This window comes from Thamnophis elegans, chromosome 7 (genome assembly GCF_009769535.1).
Source record: "Thamnophis elegans isolate rThaEle1 chromosome 7, rThaEle1.pri, whole genome shotgun sequence".
In the NCBI taxonomy this organism is placed as follows: Eukaryota; Metazoa; Chordata; class Lepidosauria; order Squamata; family Colubridae; genus Thamnophis; species Thamnophis elegans.
In genome coordinates, this window is record NC_045547.1 from 47209400 (window position 1) to 47229734 (window position 20335).

General features: G+C 37.3%; 1 protein-coding gene across 2 annotated transcripts in view; it reads left to right on the forward strand.

Annotated features, from left to right (window-relative positions):
* Positions 1 to 8651: 8651 nt before the first annotated feature.
* Positions 8652 to 20335, forward strand: part of TSPAN8 (tetraspanin 8) — a 35896-nt gene continuing 24212 nt past the window's right edge. Inside the window, exon 1 of one of the 2 annotated variants that reach the window (XM_032221505.1) lies at positions 8652 to 8738. The gene's annotated coding sequence lies outside the window, so the exon portion shown is untranslated. The remainder of the gene's footprint in view (positions 8739 to 20335) is intronic. The other variant, XM_032221506.1, reaches the window with a different exon arrangement.

Genomic DNA, 20335 nt, shown 5'->3' on the forward strand with positions numbered 1-20335 from the left:
GAATTCTTTTGGCATAGCTAAGGTCCAAACCAATTCCATGTTGTTTTTCCTTTACAAGCAGATAGGGGGTCCTTCCAAGGACATTAAGCTACCACAGGGTTGTTTTCTTTTGAGTTTGCATGGTATGAGCCCAGCCTTGTGCTTTGAGAATATTCTAGGCAAGATGGACAGCAAACAAATCTAATAAATGTTTTTAACCTTAATGAGAATGTGAACACAGTCAATTGCAGACTAACAAACTAGGATAAGTAAAAGCATCATAAAAGCATCATAAAACCTAAAATGTCAATGCATTCCAAAATGGAATTGAACAGGGTTCGAGGCATCAATTATCTGAAAGTATTCTGCTGCCCAAAACGGAGCAACAAATGATACTCCTCTCCCTCATTTACTCAAAATGCATAACGCTTCAAACTAGTCAAATTATTTTGGCACATGAGACAGAAAATATGATGAGTACAGTTCTCTTACTCCAGCAATACAATACAATTCCAAGAAAAAAATGTTCAAAAAACCAACCTTCTGAAAAAATTGCTGTTTTCTCCAGCTACTTCAGAACTGCTGTTTGAGATCACATTCTATTTAATGGTAGAACTGGATCTATTTGCAAAGCCAGTCAAATTAGCTGTTGGCAGTGCTACTTCAATCCAGGGGCAGATAAGAGCAGAACAAGAGAAATAGATTTGCTTGAAATGAATGTAATACAAAGGGTATATGATACAAATAAAGCATGTAGCAGAAATGTTTAACACTGAGCATAGAATAAGAATATTGCCCTTGGTTGTTTAATGTTTTTATGTACAAGGAACGTTTGTGCTGGCATTAGAGTTGGGTTCAACATGGTTATGCACATATATGTCGATGCAGATGCTATGTAAATATCTGAAAATAGCATTCAGTGAATGTTAGATAGTATGATGCAGTGAGGATTATGGATGTATGAAAGACTATGAAAGCTCCCATCCGTTGAAATGCTTATCCTATTGCTGGGATAATTACCAAGGAAATAATATTTGCATTATATTCATATTGGAGAGAAAGGGATTACAAGAGAGTAAGCAGATACATAATGGGCAATACATATAGAAAGGAAGAAGCTAGTACTGGCTGTTTGCCTAGCCAGCCACTTAGGAGGCAACCTAAAGTCATTAGTGTGAAACTAATTATTGTCTTGTCAATTTCAGGCAGCAGCTGTGAGAAGAATGTAATAAACTAATGAATGTTATAGAGCTGAGCTTGTTAACTTGCATTTAGCACTTTTCAGGAACACCTGCACTGTGGAGAGAAGCAGTTCAGAAAAAGATAACTTGTATAGGTACTCTCACTAATCTGCAAAGTGGGAGGGGAGAAGAAAAATGGTCAGGCACTGGATGTGTGGTAACAATAAACATGTGACACAGAGGGAGATACTACAAAGGTCATAAATACGGGCATTGGTCTCAAAATTACTTTTTCATCACAATCATAACCATATAGTTGCTAGATCAAATTTGGATCAGTCATCAGGATGAAAGATTTACTCTTCTGAACTTTTGAAGAGTAAATCTCTGGTCCCAGTGACCGACCCAAATTCAATCTTACATCAATATCCTGGGACATGTATATTTGCCTTCATTTGCAAATGGTTGCTGTCCAAGGCAATTGCTAAATGCGAACTACTGTAACAAAGGGAAAAGAGATTGCCATGTATGTATGTCTTGAAATCATTCAAAATGAGAAAAAGTAGATAAATGTATATAAATGAATAGTAAATTTACTAAAGAAAGGAACTTGAGAAATATTAAGATGTGTAAAGGCTAAAAACATAGGTCATATGTTTTCATTCATATGAATGAACTCTGCAAACTACAGTACAGTTCTATACATTTTTGTTTAATATATGGAAGCTCTATGGCAAATTTTTAAATAATAAATTGTCACAATTTCTAGAAAAACCATAATCATATTAAGCAGCCTTCAGGAAAGTCCACTCTACCCTGAACCATTATTTGGTCCAGTTACATAGTGCAGAAAAATATTCCAGTCCCCTAAGGAGAGAAACCATTTTCTGTGTTTATGGTGCCGAGAACTATGTTGACTTTATTCCAGATACAAACTCTGGCAAAACCCCAACAAAATGGTACCAATGATTAATCTTCCCATAAGAACTCCTATAAGATGTAGCAATGTTCATATTTTTAAACAAGCATCATCTCTGTGAATAATGGTGTACTCCAGAGCTGTATTTTGTCCCCAGCACTTTATTAATTAGATAAAGTTATTGGGACATAAGTATACAACATTTGATTACTATACTGTTCTCTAGCTCATTTAATCATCTCTTATCAAATACCTGGCATATGGCCTTACATTTAACCAATCTAAGTCACAGTACTTATGAGATGACTTTTGTAATGACATTATGAAACACTTTCCCATCATTGGTCCTGCTATGAAGATTTCTGGGAAAACCTCTTCTAGGTCATGATTCCTATAAAACTATTCTATAGATTTTTGTCAATAAAGTGATGCATTTGGAGACTGTTCTAGGATCCAGAGTTTCCAAATGCATCACTATACCTTCCTCTTAATAATCCTCAAATGAATTCTTGTTTTCCTCAGTTCTACAATTAGCTCCACAGCTTTCTACAGGTAAAACTCAAAAAATTAGAATATTGTGCAAAAGTTCATTTATTTCAGTAATGCAACTTAAAAGGTGAAACTAATATATGAGATAAACTCGTTACATGCAAAGCAAGATAGTTCAAGCTGTGATTTGTCATAATTGTGATGATTATGGCTTACAGCTCATGAAAACCCCAAATCCACAATCTCAGAAAATTAGAATATTACATGCAATCAATAAAACAAGGATTGTACATAGAACAATATCGGATCTCTGAAAAATATAAGCATGCATATGTACTCAGTACTTGGTTTGGGCCCCTTTTGCAGCAATTATTGCCGCAATTCGGTGTGGCATGGAAGCTATCACCCTTGGCACTGCTGAGGTGTTATGGAAGACCAGGATGCTTCAATAGCGGCCTTCAGCTCTTCTGCACTGTTCGATCTCATGTCTCTCATCTTTCTCTTGGCAATGCTCTATAGATTCTCTATGGGGTTCAAGTCAGGCAAGTTTGCTGTCCAATCAAGCACAGTAATCCCATGGTCATTGAACCAGGTTTTGGTGCTTTTGGCAGTGTGGGCAGGTGCCAAGTCCTGCTGGAAAATGAAGTTAGCATCCCCATAAAGCTCATCTGTAGAAGGAAGCATGAAGTGCTCCAAAATCTCCTGGTAGATGGCTGCGTTGACCCTGGACTTAATGAAGCACAGTGGACCAACACCAGCAGATGACATGGCTCCCCAAATCAACACAGACTGTAGAAATTTCACACTGGATTTCAAGCATCTTGCAGTGTGTGTGCCTCTCCATTCTTCCTCCATACTCTGGGTCCTTGGTTTCCAAATGAGATGCAAAAGTTGCTCTCATCAGAAAAGAGGACTTTGGACCACTGAGCAATAGACCAGGTCTGTTTTTCTTTAGCCCAGGTAAGACACTTCTGACGTTGTTTGTTGTTCAGGAGTGGCTTGACAAGAGGAATACGACATTTGAAGCCCATGTCCAGGATCCGTCTGTGTGTGGTGGCTCTTGACGCACTGACTCCAGACTTAGTCCACTCCTTGTGAAAGTCCCCAACACTTTTGAATGGCATTTTCCTGACAATCCTCTCCAGGCTGCCGTCATTCCTGCTGTTTATGCACCGTTTTCTTCCACACTTTCCCCTTCCACATAACTTTCTATTAATGTGCTTTGATACAGCACTTTGGGAACATCCAACTTCTTTTTCAATTACCTTTTGAGGCTTTCCCACCTTATGGAGGGTGTCAATGATGGTTTTCTGCACAACTGTCAGGTCAACATGATTTCCCATGATTGTGATTCCTACTGAACCAGACTGAGAGACCATTTAAAGGCTCAGGAACCCTTTGCAGGTATTATGGCTTAATTAGCTGATTAGAGTGGAACCCTTTGAGCCTAGAATATTGCACCTTTTCACAATATTCTAATTTTCTGAGATTGTGGATTTGGGGTTTTCATGAGCTGTAAGCCATAATCATCACAATTCCGACAAATCACGGCTTGAACTATCTTGCTTTGCATGTATTGAGTCTCATATATTAGTTTCACCTTTTAAGTTGCATTACTGAAATAAATGAACTTTTGCATGATATTCTAATTTTTCGAGTTAAACCTGTATGTTCCTGACTTCAGTTTTGGCCTCTAGGAGTTGTACATCACCCATAAAGTAGTAAAATGTCTATTCACTCACTTTTCTACCTTCACTGATTGGAAAGAACAAAGTGAAACATAGTCAAGTGTATTTTTGTTCCTTTTGAGAAATTATCCTCAAACCATTGCTCCTTATGCTATTAGTGAAAGATACTAGTGGACTCCTTTGGGAGAGGTCTATTTATCTAACAGCTATGAGGAAGATTACTAGACAAGATATGTTGTCTTAGATGGAACGTTTAGCGCTACCATATCTAGCTTGCAAAAAAAAAAATGAAACCCCAGATGACAGTAAAAGCTTGGGGTTTTCTATAGCTTTTTCCTGCTATCTAACAATGGCCTTTGGGGGTTTGGGGTTTTGGGTTCTTTTTTCAGCCAAATATGATAGCTTTGATGCAGCTAGAACTAAAAACTCAGCTGATCACAGCACAGGTTAAATGAATTAAGTGAGAGTGTCCACATTTCACAAAGACAATGGAGGCATTACGTTTAGGTTGAAGTTCTCTTGGTAATGACAAGAAAGCCTGCATTCATACATGACATTAGATATTAACAGTCATCATCTGATGTATTGTGATTCCCCCCCTTTGCTAAACCAGGTGTGGGCATGGCCAGCACATGATACATCTGGCCCACAGGCCACGAGTTTGAAACCCCTGACCTAGACCTTGTATTTTCTAAATTGTGGTTTGCAGCTTAACACATTGTGTGAACTAACCCAAAGTTCATTTGACATTCAGAGTGATAAGTAATCTACACAGCAGGTTTAGGACAGGACATCAAGTTAATTCAGAGTCCTGTGGTCCAAGAGTCCAAGAATCCAATTTAGACAGCTGAATAACAATCTGCATCACACTTCATGTATACACCTGAGCTATGGCTTAACAACACTTAAGCAAAATTGGCTAGTATTCTTACATGCAAAACTTTCCATCTCTTATCATGTGCCAATGAGACAAAACCTTGTTTACAGTTAACTGAGGGAAGATGACCAAGGGCACATTACATTCTGCTCTATCAGATAACTGCAAATGAGGTGTGTGGCAATTATTTATCAATAGGTGACAGCACAAAGATTCCTACACAGTAGAACTCCTTATGCTTCTGGTCACCTTCAGCCAATAGAAACAGTAAATACCAATACCTCACAGAGAAAACTGATTTTAGCCAATGAGCATTGATGCATTGATTTGGCATTTTAGCTAATGGGAATTTGGAGCATGGGAGGGAGGGAGGGAGGGAGGGAGGGAGGGAGGGAGGGAGAGAGAGAGAGAGAGAGAGAGAGAGAGAGAGAGAGAGCATGTCAGTTTTGTGTTCATTTTGGAATCATGCATTTAGTAAAGAAACATCTAGTAATAAGATCTAGTATAGACTAGTAGCTTCCAGTACACAGTATTTTACTGGTATTTCTCTCTCTCTACTGTTTCAGATACATTATTTTTCTGAAATGTGATTGGTGCTTTCGAAAGGTCATTGGGCTTCCAAGATGCCAGTCTCATCTTGGGTAGGTCATAGGCTGGAATTGCACATTGTAAAATCATGACTTCTTTAGAAGTTTAGTTTGTAGTCAATATTTTACAAAGCAAATAAATAAAACTGTTCTCATAATAGACTTGTGCAAGTTAACTCTGATGAATTGGAGATTTGAGATATGAAAAATATTTCATTCAGATGTGTGATTCCCGTGTAGTATCACTGATATTACCTAGCTGGATAATGAAATGTCTGCAAGAAAACAACCAAGCTCAGAAAGTACAAATGACACCATAGATTTGTGATTTTAGATTCAAAGACATATGGATTTAATGTGAACTGCATTGATGAGGTTACATAAAAAATACATAGGCTGTAATATGGAAACATTCAAAATTTTGTAATAGCTTCATTTTGGGGCAGAGCTGGACATTACCAGATATTAAACCTGTCAATTTTTATGTATATGATGCTTTTCTAAGAAATAGGCAGCAGGAATTGAAAAAAAAGAGTCATAATCTTCCACTTGGTTCACCAAAATGTCTTTTCTGAATGAATACAGAAATTATCTCCTTCATCTTAAACAATTATTTGTTTGTTTTTTTAAAAAACAAACCCTATTTTTAAAAATAAGTTCTTTTATCTCAGCTTGCATGAGATTGAAAACAAATCTTTGATACCTGAGAGACCGCCTCCTGCGGATCACCTCCCATAGACCGATTTGATCACACAGGTTAGGTCTCCTCCGGATTCCATCTGCCAGCCAATGTCGGCTGGTGACTCCCCGGGGGAGAGCCTTCTCTGTTGGAGCGCCAGCCCTCTGGAACGATCTCCCCGTGGAGATCCGGACCCTTACTAGCCTCCCGGCCTTCCGCAAAGCTGTTAAGTCCTGGCTGCTCCAGCAGGCCGGGGGGCTCCCGTAATATTCAGCCCCCCGGAGATTGTGACTGTTGTATATTTTAATGTTGTTTGTGTATTATTCCCCTCCCTTGTTTTATTGTAAGCCGCCCGGAGTCCTTCGGGAGTGGGCGGCATACAAATCAATAAAACAAACTAACTAACTAACTAGTTCTTGTAGAGAAAATAGTTTGTGGGGGGAGGACAACTGAAAGGAAAGCTTGATCCTTCCTGGAAACCACTCCCCCCCCCCGCCTGCCATCATCAGCTTTAGTGAGATGCCAGGATGAGCAGGGCAAATCGATAAAGCTTGCCCTGGACAGGGCTCAGTTTTATTCAGGTTGTCTCTGGCTGGCAATGTTCTATGTGTTTTACTAAGCATAGACATCAGCAATGTGGTATAGTGAGATAAGCAGGCTACAGAGAAAGTCTGGCACAAAAAAGAGGACATTTATAGCCACATCAACCCTTGAAAGCAATTGATGTTTGGTCCAGCAGCTGTTGTGTTAGACTAATGTCTATTTATTAATGAGAGATTGTAATTCCATAGCTATGTAGAATGTAAAAGTAAGGTTTGATTGTAGAGCAAGCCCTGGATTGGTCAATCCCTCTCATATTGCTGAGAGTTGAGTTGAACAGAAATATCACATTTCATTAGCATAATAGAGGGTAAGATTTAAGGATGCCTACACCCAATGAGCTGAGAAAGTGAAGGAAGCTTAAAGCAGAACACTGATAGGTAGTGACTTTAATTAAGTGATAATCCATTGTTCAATAATTCATGGTGTCAGAGTCCATTTGATATTCAACCCCACACTTTCAGAATTCTCAATATATGGGGTAGTGAAGTTACAATGTTACAGAGTGTCTATTTCTATGAAATCTGTAATAAAGTCAGAAGCAGCTGGAACAAACAAACAAAATCAAATCTGGCATGGCCTGGAGCGCTTTGTTGCCATTTAATTTGATTTGTTGCATTGAAGTGGGTCTCCGATTCATCATTCTGCATTGATAGATAACTTTGCTGGATTGATATGCCCCTTCAAAGTTTTGCATAGCACTTATAATATGGGTACAGAATACTTTTTTTCTATGACAAAACTCTGGCTGCTTCCCTGAAAATAACTGCAAGATGATTCTGGAATAATAAGGGCATTTTGTTTTTATTATTTGCTTTTTCCTAATGCTTAATTAGACTATAAATGCACTGGCAACCGTTGTAAAGATAACCTTTGATTCAGAATGTTTGTAGAGATTCTCACTCATCGATGTCATAGTTGTCCCAAAGGTGCTTTTTTCAAGAGGCAACTGGACATTCTAGTTTTTCTTTGAAGACATTTCACTTCTCATCTAAGAATCTTCTTCAGTTCTGGAGCTCAAGAAGCTTCTTGGATGAGAAGTGAAACGTTTTCAAAGAAAAAACCAGAAAGACCAGTTACCTCTTGAAAAAAGCACCTTTGGGATTTTGATTCAGAAACCATTTACTGTAGATGGTTCACAAGAGGGATTGGACATGAAGACTTCAAGTTATCAAGAGTGCTAATCTTAGTGTCAGTTTACTACCTCCAAAATCTCAGGCTTAAATACTTAAATACAATTAAATGCCAGTTTCTTGGAAACATCAGAAGGCTATTATCCATGATTGTGCATTTTCCTAAATCCATCTGGTTGTCCACTGGATATATAGTAGAAGTTTGGACTTGGTGGGCCATTAGGACTCAGTGCTATGGACTCCAGCTACCATGACAGAACCATCCCTTCTGATCTCCATCTGTAGAACAATTGAGCTTGGAAAGATTGCTGCTATTTTAAATTTCCCCAAAAGCTTAAAGAGTAATTAATTATTGCACTAAAGTGATAGCTCTAGGGCAGCAATTAGTGATTCAGAAAGAAGCTATTGCTGGTAAGTCCACAATAACAGAAAAGAGTGTTCACAATCACAGGAAATTGTGGTCAGAATTTGTTGTACTGATTTCCTGTTGCTGAATTAATTTCCTCCATAATATTTTGTCTTTAAAGTATGCTTCATTCTTGCACTCTGATGGCTGCTTTTTAAGAAGGGGAGGTTTAATGTAAGAAATAGGCATATTCTGCAATGGTAAGCAATTTTTTTTCTTCCCTTGATCAGCATTTTGATTTGGTTTGGATTTCTTTTGAAAGCTTTGAAAATGAATATATAAGAGAATGTATTCTTGTAGAAAGAATAGTGTCACCATGAAAGATTTGTTATAGTGGTACAAGTTTTCCACTAATGCTTCAACTTTCTACATTTACCACAACAGTTTAGTTAAATGGAGAACACACATTTTTTTCCAGCTGACTCAGATTTATTTTTATTTGTTGTAGCTTGTACCTAATCAACAGTTTTATTTGGCAAAATGTGGCTTGTCATAAATATGGAGACCATACAATCTAAACAATCAAAAACTGACTAAACAAAGTATGTGAAGAGAGAATGTTACTGAACACAAGTTTATTTTCAGTGGCAATTATTTCTCCCATTACTTGAATATTTTGTGCATGCTTGTTTCTTTGGACACACAGACTCTTGCTATGAATTGTTTATTGCTTTTTGTGTTGGGTATGCAAACTTTGGACACAGGTTTAGGTGCTTAATTTGTTTGCATATGGAAAAGACTCTCATTTAGCAATGAATTAGACTAGAATAATTTTGCTAAGCCATGCCTGATGGGTGGTCAGTTCAATCATTTATGAAATAGGATGCCCTATATGCAAAGTCAGGCTTTGTTTACTGCTACATGATTTGTTGAGACACAGAGATGTACAATCCTACATTCAACTGTTGTTTCCATCATGCATTACATTACTTGTAGATGTATTTTGTAAATTTTAATCATAAGTTGTTTTGAGTACTTAATTAAGCAGAAAGATAGGGGATACATTAAAAAAAATAAACACATCAAGTGCTTTCTATTTTTTTCCCAATGACATGGTTTTCCATGCAAGAAAACAGGAGGATCTGGCAGTGCTTAGATTTTTTTTCTTATATGAAACCTGTATATGAGCAGCAATATTACCATAGTCTGTCATGAAGATAAAATGCCACAGGATCATAACTGGCTGGCTCAGATGCTCATTTAAGCAGAATGTTCCAACCTTTTCAGATCAAGAACTGAATGTAATATTCCATGGACCACAGTTGTATAACATGGTGAGGCTCAGGACAAAAGTTGAAATGCAATTTAAAAGACTTTTAAAAAAAGTAAACATTAATTATACTTCATCTCCATGCACTGAGTAAGCTTTCATTTCAAACACTTTGGAGTTTAGAATTTACAAAAAAAAACTTTTGAAAAACTTAAGGGAACTGCAGACTGTGCACCCACAAAAGATTGTGAGGCAGATTGTGTAAAAACTTGATTCTCATGCACTTGACTCTCATGGAATCTACTAGAAGTTGCCTCTGGACAAAACAAAAGATAAATGGCAGTTGTATAAACTGCATCCATTTCCTTTCATGTCAGTCCAACTCTCTTAACGCATGTAGAATATCCATCATTTCATGCTTCTGAAAATGGCTGAAAATGGAGTAGCAGAGGGCTGTAAAAATAAAGCTTTTGGCAACAGAAAGAAATGGGGGCATGATGGCTCAGCAGTTAAAGATTCTTAGCTTCTCAGCTGGGTTCAAGACCCAAGTGCTGCGCCATAGGATGAGTTCTTGTTACTTGCTCCAGCTCCTGCTCACCTAGCAGCTCGAAAGCATGCAAATACAAGTAAATAAATAGGTACCATTTCTGTGGGAAAGTAACAGCATTCCATGTGCCTTTGGCATGTACCCATGCTGGCCATATGACCATGGAAATTGTCTTGAAACAACACTGGCTCCCTCGGCCAAGAAATGGAGATGAGCACCACATCCCAGAGTCAGACGTGATTGGACAGGGAAATCATACCTTTAACAAAGATGGAAAACAATCTGAGGTTCTAATTCTTGGTCTAGGCTGCACACACTCAAAGATGCTGTGTATCCTGGGTATTTTTAAAGCTATTCCTCCTATAGTAGTAGTTTTTAAAATTGTTAGATTCAAAGAAAATAGTAAATATTTCATAGTAAATATGAAAAGGAAAAAAGAAAAAAAGAGATAGAAAAAAGAAAGAAAATAAAAGATCAGAAAACATGAAAAAAGAAAAACAAATGACTTCCAATTTTATTCTTGGCAGTTATACATACAATTCTAATCTGAATCTCTGTTGTTTAAAATTAAAAATTACCCTTTCAACATAATTCCATAAAAAGGTTTGGAGCATTTCCAGAAGACCATGGGGGAAGATATCTGAGAAAAGATTAATTTTTGGGATTGGGATGAAGATAACAATAGGAAGAGGTTTATAGAGTTTATAAGATTAATACACAATTTACAAAATTAAGAAATGTTCCAAAGAGCATACTTGTCAGGAAAAAGACTACAGATCAAGTTTTCCTGCAGCACTTTAATTCTAGATTGAGGATTCAGATATAATTGTACTTAAGGAAATCCCAATTACAATACTTCACAAGAGAAAATATTGTTTTTTTCTGACAATCTATTATACATAGTATTTTGAAGTTTTAGTAATATTAAGATATGGAGACTTCAACTCTCAGATATTTTAATATCTTTCTCTCTCAAATTAGAAGGCAAAATATTTTTCATCACAATTATATTGTAAACAATTAAACTGCACAGTTTGCCATGGTTCTCATTTTGATATCATGGTCATTTTTTTCTGGATTCGTGTTGAATAAAATTCAAAATATTATAACATATACATATATAAAATTATATAATCTGTATTTCATTCAGTATTAAGTTGCTTCTCAAAGTATTTATAGTTCCTACTTGCTCAAAATTGAATTCAACTGAAATAAAAAATGCTTTTATTACTGACATATTTAAGAATGCTTTTTGGTGTTAATACAATTATCCAAGATTCAATAATATTTTCGGATTTACTTGCAAATAACAAACTTTGTGTTTAATTAACCAACAATCAAGTTTTTTGAATGGTGGGAACTGGAAGCCTCGCTGCAAGAATGGCTGGGAAAATAGCAAGCTCCAAAGAGCTTCGCGAAAACCCAGCTGACAAACCGTTGTTGGGAGGTCTTTGGACCAGAATCATCCTGTAGGGATGGTGAAGAAGGAGAGGCATTTTGGACAACTGCGAGGAGCCAGGGCAAGCTCTGCAACAGGTCAGAAACAAGCTCTCCGGATCAATGGTGGGGGTGGTGGCCATCTTTTAATGATCGCTCTGGAGCCAGGGCAACTGGACTAAGTTTGGAGCAGGAGCGGTGTTTGGACAGAGTGCTGGGACTGGGAGAGAGATTGGCCAATTCAAGGGAAAAGGAATTTAAATTTGGAGTTTTAATTTTTCCCCCAGAGCTTAGAAGTAGCAGTTAATTGATTCGTGAAATACAGAGGGAGGGAAAAAAACAGTGTCTAAAATACTAAGAGCCCAAGAAGATTTTGGTTAATACAATTGGAATTGGAGAAGTTTAAAACAATAATAGAAAAAGATTCATAGAAGAAAGAGCAAATTTTCTGTGTGGATTTAGAGTTTTTGGTTTCTGGTAACTTTGACAAGTTATTGATTTGATCGTATTGTGGGATTGTAAAAACCACCTATTGGATGAAAGAAAGTATAGCAACACTCTGAAACAAAGCCCAGTGATAAAATCTGACCTTGACCACAGGAAAGATAAGTGCACTGAAAACTTTTAAGGAATGTATGGCCCTTCCCTATTGTTTGACTTTGTTTTTCTATGGCTGAGGAAGAAAATAAAAAACTTTTGAAGTGGACTGGACTACTTTGGGACCGTATATTAAAATTGGAAACAAGAAGAAGAGAGATTTAATTAATTGTGGTAAAATATAAAGGTATCAAAGGTTTATTAAATTTGAACATGGAGTGTGGGATGTATGAAGAACTACTTGAAATGTTCAAAGATGAGTGTGCAACACTAAAAGGTAATAAAGAACCAGAAAAATCATTGAAACACGTAGAACAGGAAATAGGAGAGGAACTGGCAAAGAGGAACACAAATGAGAAGTTAATATTGTAGCAAAAGAAGCTGGAAAAAAACCCAGTTAGACAATTTTATCAAGATTTGCAGAGGCATAGAAAGAGCAGAGAGGAAAAAAGGGAAATGATATCCAAAAAAAGGAACAATCCAAAAACAAGGAGAAAAATAGTGGGAAGTGAAAAAGAGAAATCTTGGGGAGGGTTATTCAAACAATCTATCAAAAAGTGATAGAAAAGATTCAGAAGAAAAGAATATGTGTGTGTGTGTGTATGTGTGTGTATATGTGTGTGTATGTGTGTGTATGTATATATATGTATGTATGCATGTATATATGTATATATGTATATATGATATGTATATATGTATATATGTATATATGTATATATGTATAAATGTATACATGTATACATGTATACATGTATATATGTATATATGTATATGTATGTGTATATGTATATATATATATATGTATGTATATATGTATATATATGTATATATGTGTGTGTGTGTGTGTGTGTGTGTGTGTTGTATTTGTGCTGATAAATAAATAAAGGGAGACTAGTATAGATCTATTTCAAGCTATTTAGCTCTCATCAGCTAGCCATACCCTTACTGGGATTGGAACCTGTGCTGCATTGCATCTTAGGCAGATGTGTTAACCATTAAGCCACAGAGTTCCTCTCCTTATCAGCTGAGCCAGGGAGAAAGGTATATATTTAAATTGGACCAGGGAATTTTGAGGTGTTGGACCAGGGAATTTTGACCTTCCCTGGTCCAACACCTTAAAGCCACAGGACATAAAATTGACTTTAAAAATACCAGAACTATTGCCAAGGCTGGACATTTTAACAACAGAATAATCAGAGAAGCCATCGAGATAGAAAAACGCCCACATAGCATGAACAAGTGGGACGATACCTCCCGCCTGCCAGCCATTTGGAAGCCTGCCCTTATTGATAAATACAAACCCCCAACCAATCAGAACACACCTCCACCCAATCAGAACACAGCCAAGCTCCCACCCAATCAGCTCAAACCCTGACTGGCAGTTAAAAGGAAGAAACAGCCGAGATCTCACATTGCTCCTGGAAGCACGAAGCCTGAAAATGACGAATGAGACTTCGCTGAAACGTCGCCAAGACACTTCCAATTTTACGCGGGAGAAAACCTGAATAACTAAAGACCTACATGTATATATATGTATATATATATATATATATATATATATATATATGTATGTATACATGTATATGTGTATAGGTATATATGTGTATATGTATATATGTGTATATATAGTGTATACACACACACACACACACACACACACACACACACACACAGACACACACACATATATAGCACCCATGAGATCACCCCTCTCACCCGTCTTTGCAAACTTATACATGGAACATTTTGAAACTAACGCCTTAGATAAATCTGAACACAAACTCAAACTCTGGCTTAGATCTGTTGATGACACTTTCGTGATTTGGCCACACGGGAAAAAAAAAACTGGACAACTTCCTCACACATCTTAACAGCCTACACCCCAAAATACAATTCACCATGGAAATAGAAGCAAACAACCAACTTCCCTTTCTGAACGTCCTAATCTACAAAAAAACCCAATGGCTCCCTAGGACACACCATCTACCGGAAAAACACACACACCAACCGCTACTTAAACACACAATCCCATCACCACCCTGCACAGATCAACTCTGTAGCCAAGACCCTCATCTCCAGAACCAAACGCCTAGCCGACAAAGACCACCTGAAAACTGAATTACACTCTCTCACAAACGTATTAATCTCCAACGGATTCCAAAGAAAAACAATTACCAACCTAATCCAAAGGGAGACTCCCCCCAAAAACCGAGACACAGAAGAGGACAACGGCGTCGCCCTCCTCCCTTACATCAAAGGCACCACAGATAAAATCAGCAAAATTCTCCACAAGCACAATATAAGACAGATTTCAACACTGACCAAAAAATAGCCAACATCTTAAGAAACCCCAAAGACAAAATCCAGCTAGAAAACCAAGGAGTCTATGAAATACTATGCAAAATCTGCCCTGCAACATACATAGGACAAACTAACAGGAGAATAAATGCACGCATCGCAGAACACAAGAACGTAGTAAGAAAAAAAAGTCCTCCCTTTTCCAGCACCTTAAAGCTACAGGACATGAAATTAATTTTGAAGAAACCAAATTAATCTCCAAAACTGAACACTTCAACAAGAGAATAATTATGGAAGCCATCGAAATAGAGAAACAACCTCACAACATGAATAAATGTGACGATGCCTCCTGCCTTCCAGATATCTGGAAACCAGCCCTAGTCAACAAACGAGTCTCACCCATCACCCAGGCCGTTACAACATGAAACAACAATGGACACACAGCCAGCACCAATCAGCACCAATCTACCAATCATGATACAGCCACACATCCAATCAATCCACTTGCTGAAATGGGGCCAGCACTTCACCACCACCCCCAAAAGTTTGTAGAGTGACGGCAGCTCCGATCACGCTTTAAGCCCAAAACACCAGCCTGAAGATGGCAAGTGAGACCTCGCCACAATGTCGCCAAGACAATCTCAATCTTACACAGGAAAAGACCCGAATACAACAAGACCAGCATATCTACACCCGTGAAAATCTACGAAAACACACACACACACACACACACACACACACACGATAAAAGGACAACCAGAAAATTAATGAAAAGTGAAACATTAAAGAGAGTAAGAGATGAACTAAGAGAAAATGGTTAGAAAAGGAGAAAGGGAAAGAAGGGATATATTAGTAGAATAAAATGAAATATGTTAATGATATGTAGCTAATTAAGATGTGAGGGAATATTAACATTATTAATTGTGGATAACTGTAAAATGTTTATTATATAAAAATTGAATTTGAGGATATGTGCTACCTATAGAAAATAGAATAACAGATGGAAAATGAAATGATAAATTTGGTTTACTTTTGAAGAGGCAAATAATGATATTGTTTATGTGTTAAGAAAAAATTAAGTTTAAGATGGAAAATATGGGAAGAAAATAATATGGCTAAAATTGGAAATGAAAATATGATGTAAAATGAATTATATATATATATATATGAAAGAATGGTAAAGGAGAAAACCAGGGCAACACTTTGTTTACAAAATTTTTTTTATCCCACTGTCTGTACCCCCTTCCCTGATTGAATTGTGAGCTGCCCTGAGTCCCCTTCGGGGAAAAGGGCGGCATATAAATGTAATAAATCAAATCAAATCAAATCAAAATAATTTAAAACTTGTAACAAAAAAGAATAAAAAACTTTGAATTATTTTTTGTATGGTTAGGTTATACTTAAAAATAACTGAATATTTAATGAAAGCATCATCTAAAATCATACAGGCAATAGGTATATCAGGCCAAATGAAATTTTACAAAATTCCTATGATATTTCAAGTATTGGGATGTCTTCCTTGGGCTTCCTTGGTTAGAAAATAATCTGTTTATTTTAACAGCGTAAAAGAAGTATGATTTTAACAGCTAGCATTTATGTTTCCTAAAATGCAAAGATTTATAAATCCTTATTTACAGTGCTTCTTCCCATTAAGTTTTGTCAGATACTTTGTTACAACCCAGAATTTTAACCAGTTTGATGTCTGAAGCTCTCTAACTAATGTAAATTGATAAGGCAGGACTCCCAAATCAACCTATTTTCCTCCTATATTTTCCTACACAAATTCTCAAAACTTGAAAACTCCCAGGGATCTTCTGTTCCTATTTCTACCTTTGGGATAGGAGTTGAGAAGAAGCCAATCTCTCAAACGGAATGATGGCAGTGTAAATCAAGGCTGCAATATGAATGCTAGTGTTAGGCATGGCATTTCTGAACTATAACATTCTGTTTGGCCAGTTGGTGACAGGAGAAAAATACAGAAAACTCTGAATTCTTTGCAGCCATCTTGTGGAGGTGGCTGAAGAGGGGTGTGCGGTGGGATTTCTATTATTGCACTAATTCTACTAACTACAATTAATCTCTATTATCTTTCATGTTGGTTAGTTTGTTAGTTAAACTGATCTTTTAAAATAATTCTGGACTCTGTTTCCCTAAGATCAAGTGGTAGTTTGTTTGTTTTTCCATGACCTAGAATCTGCAGGAAAAAACGGTACCTGGAGAAATTTTGCTACTGAAAATTGAATGTAAACATTTCATCTTAAAATTAAACAGTGATTACATAGGCAAATTTACATTTTAAAAAGCTTCATTGGGAAATGATTCTCAAAGAAGGAAATGGGTAATTCTTGGGAAATTGACTGTATATGAACTATTATAAAAATAAAGAAAAACTGCCTAAAGTGTTCTGTATATTAGAAAATTTTTTAACAATGCTTTTAAATTCATAGGAGACTATTGCCCACCATTTTGAACTGTAAAGGAAACAGGATTTTACAAAGGTGAACATTCCTCATAGCAAAGAGACAGGATGGAAAAGCAATGTTGTTTTACTTTCCTTCCCATAGAACTAACTGGTCAGAGGAGCACTGAGTTGAGTTTTCCCACCACAAAGACTTGCTTCATGGCACACCTGCGAATGTGCTATCTTTCATTCCTTTATTAGGCATGTATCAAGAGCTAAGGTGTGGTTGTAGGCAACAGGTTATGCATATATATTGTATGATTGTGCAAAAAATCCAGTTGCTTAGAAAATCATTAAGTGAAGTGGCTGAGATTCCAAATTCCAAAAGGTTGTTTCAGAAGAACTACCAAACCATATCTGGGCTGCAAACATCCAGAGGAGCATGGCATGCCAACAAAGAGTACAGAAAATACAAATTCTTTGGTTCACATAGTAGTTATACAGATGCCTGTAGATTAAATGTGGCAGCTGTAGTTTAAATTCAACCATTTTATAGCCTTCCTAAGCATTGCCTTTCATATATTCCAGAAGATCTCAAAATGTCATTCTATATACTTACTGTATATACTCGAGTATAAGCCTAGTTTTTCAGCCCACTTTTTGGGCTGAAAAAAGCCGCCTCGGCTTATACTCGAGTCAGTGAAAAATTTGCCCGAAATGGAGGAGAAAAAGGGGCGGGGCCATGCCGCTGGGTGACACTCGTGAATGGCCCAGTGCCCCTGTGAGTTTCCCCTCCCTCTGTGTCAGTTTGCCGCGCAGCGCGCACCGCACCATCCCCCCTCCTCACGTTCTAATGTAATGCAGGGCTGTCTTACGATTCCCCTTCCTCCCCCTCCTGCCGCTCTGCAACGATGTCCCACCTCCTCCTTGTTATGGCAAGCAGCCACATAGCGATGTCCCACCTCCTCTGGTACAGTGATCCAATGATAGGAATCACTGTGCCGTGTGTCATAGGAGGCGGGACATCGCTCCCGCAGCTGCACGGGACATCATCATCACAGCGGGACATCAGCATCATGAGGTGAGTGAAGTATTTCATTGAATACACCGCTAGTTTACTGTTTTTCTTTGAAATAAATATTCAAAAACATTATTGGTATCTATTTTTATTTTTGAAATTTACCGGTAGCTGCTGCATTTCCCACCCTAGGCTTATACTCGAGTCAATAACTTTTCCAGTTTTTTGTGGTAAAATTAGGTGCCTCGGCTTATATTCGGGTCGGCCTATACTCGAGTATATACGGTAAAAGGAATATACAAAATATCCAGTTGTGTACTCTTTATTTTATTAACCTAACATCTGACCTAATTAAAAGATGGAGAATATTTGTTCCAAGCACATGCTATTAATGCCTCATTTCCTTGTATTAACATTAGCTTCTCTGATATCAGGACTTGGTTTATTTTTTGATCAGCAGTTTTACAGGAGAATAGTGAATAGCAAGGAATCATTTTTGGCCAGATTGTCAATAGAAGAAAGTGTAATTGTTCTTGGCTTGCTCTGTCCTTATGACCCAGAAACATCTGACTCCATCAAGCATGACATAACCACTACGAAAAACTTCCTCCTGTTTGACAGTTGACCTTGACCAACTGGAAGGTACATGAAAGGAAGTGAGACATTTGTTTGCTGGAAATACCATCCAATTCAAACATTCTGAGCTGTAATGTCAATATGGGTGTGAATGGTTTTTAGTACAGAAATATTACTCTGAAACACAAGAGAACAAAAGTGGGGTTTGAATGAATGAAGGCATGTACTTCATTTAAATGGTATCATGTTTGGGAATTATTTTTAAAGGAGTAGTATTTTGAACTATAGCCCTTGAACAGCAAAAAAATGAAAAAAAAACTGTACAAGATGAAAATGTAACAAAAGAGCAATCAGCTTATGCCAAATAAAATTATGGGCCCAACAGCGCATCATGAGCCAAATCCAGAAATACCATTGTTTGCTATATAAGCATAGAGCAGAAGATGCCTACAAATACAGTTGAACCTATATGTGCCAAAATAAGAGAGATGCAATACAGCTCTTTATCTGGCCTATTAGTAAAAACATAGCCCTCCAGATGAATATAATACTTACTTTCTAAGACTGTTTAGAAACATTAAAAAGAGCTAATATAAATGTCCTGTGCTGCTGGACAATTGTTAAATAAACGAACATGTATCTTACAAATAAATATGATCTATGATCAGTGGTGGGTTGCAGGAGGTACGCCCGGTACGGGGGAACCAGAGCCAGCCTGGAGCACTGGATATCATTCTGGTATGGTGCTCTGGAGGGCCCACCCGCCCATCCAAGCTCCTTACCTGTCTTTTAAGGCTTCCGCGCTTCTGCGCATGCATATGTTGCATACAGCGCCTGCGCGGCACTCCACTGAGCAACTGGAGTGTTGGGGAGGCTTGCGGAAGCCTCGCTGGCAGGTAGGATGGATGCACGCGTTGCCTGCATGTGCACACACGTCGCGCATGTGCATATGAGTGACGCGTATATATATATATATATATATATATATATATATATATATATATATATATATATATATATATATATATATATATATATATAGCTGATGAGAGCTAAATAGCTTGAAATAGATCTATACTAGTCTCCCTTTATTTATTTATCAGCATAAATATAACAAATATAACAAAAAAGGCAACAGTAAAAAATATTGGATTTCTGTCTGGATGGTTTCTTGTGACGAGCCGAAGACAGAGAGTGGAAGTGTGACCTTCCTCCCATATTTGGGCATACCAGGGGTTGTGACTTTAAATATATATATAAATATATAATATATAGATTTTTTTTAAAAAAACAACAAATCTCTACTAAGTTTATACACCCTATTATGCATGTTTACTAAGTGACTGTGCTACAATAAAGGAATATAATTTATATGAGTAGGAAAGTATAGAACAAAAAGCTATTCATAGACTTTGAACATGCCAATTACCTTTGTATAGATATATACAAACGGTCTTTGTTTATGGTAACCCATGTTGACTATTCAGGTTTATCATATTTCATGTCTAAGGTAAAGGTAAAGGTTCCCCTTGTGCATATGTGCAAGTTGTTTCTGACTCTAGGGGATGGTGCTCATATGTTTCAAAGCCTAAGAACCAGCACTGTCCGAAGACGTCTCTGTAATCACATGGCTGGCATGACTAAATGCCAAAGACTCACAGAACGCTGTTACCTTCCTACCAAAGGTGGTTCCTATTTTTCTACTTGCATTTT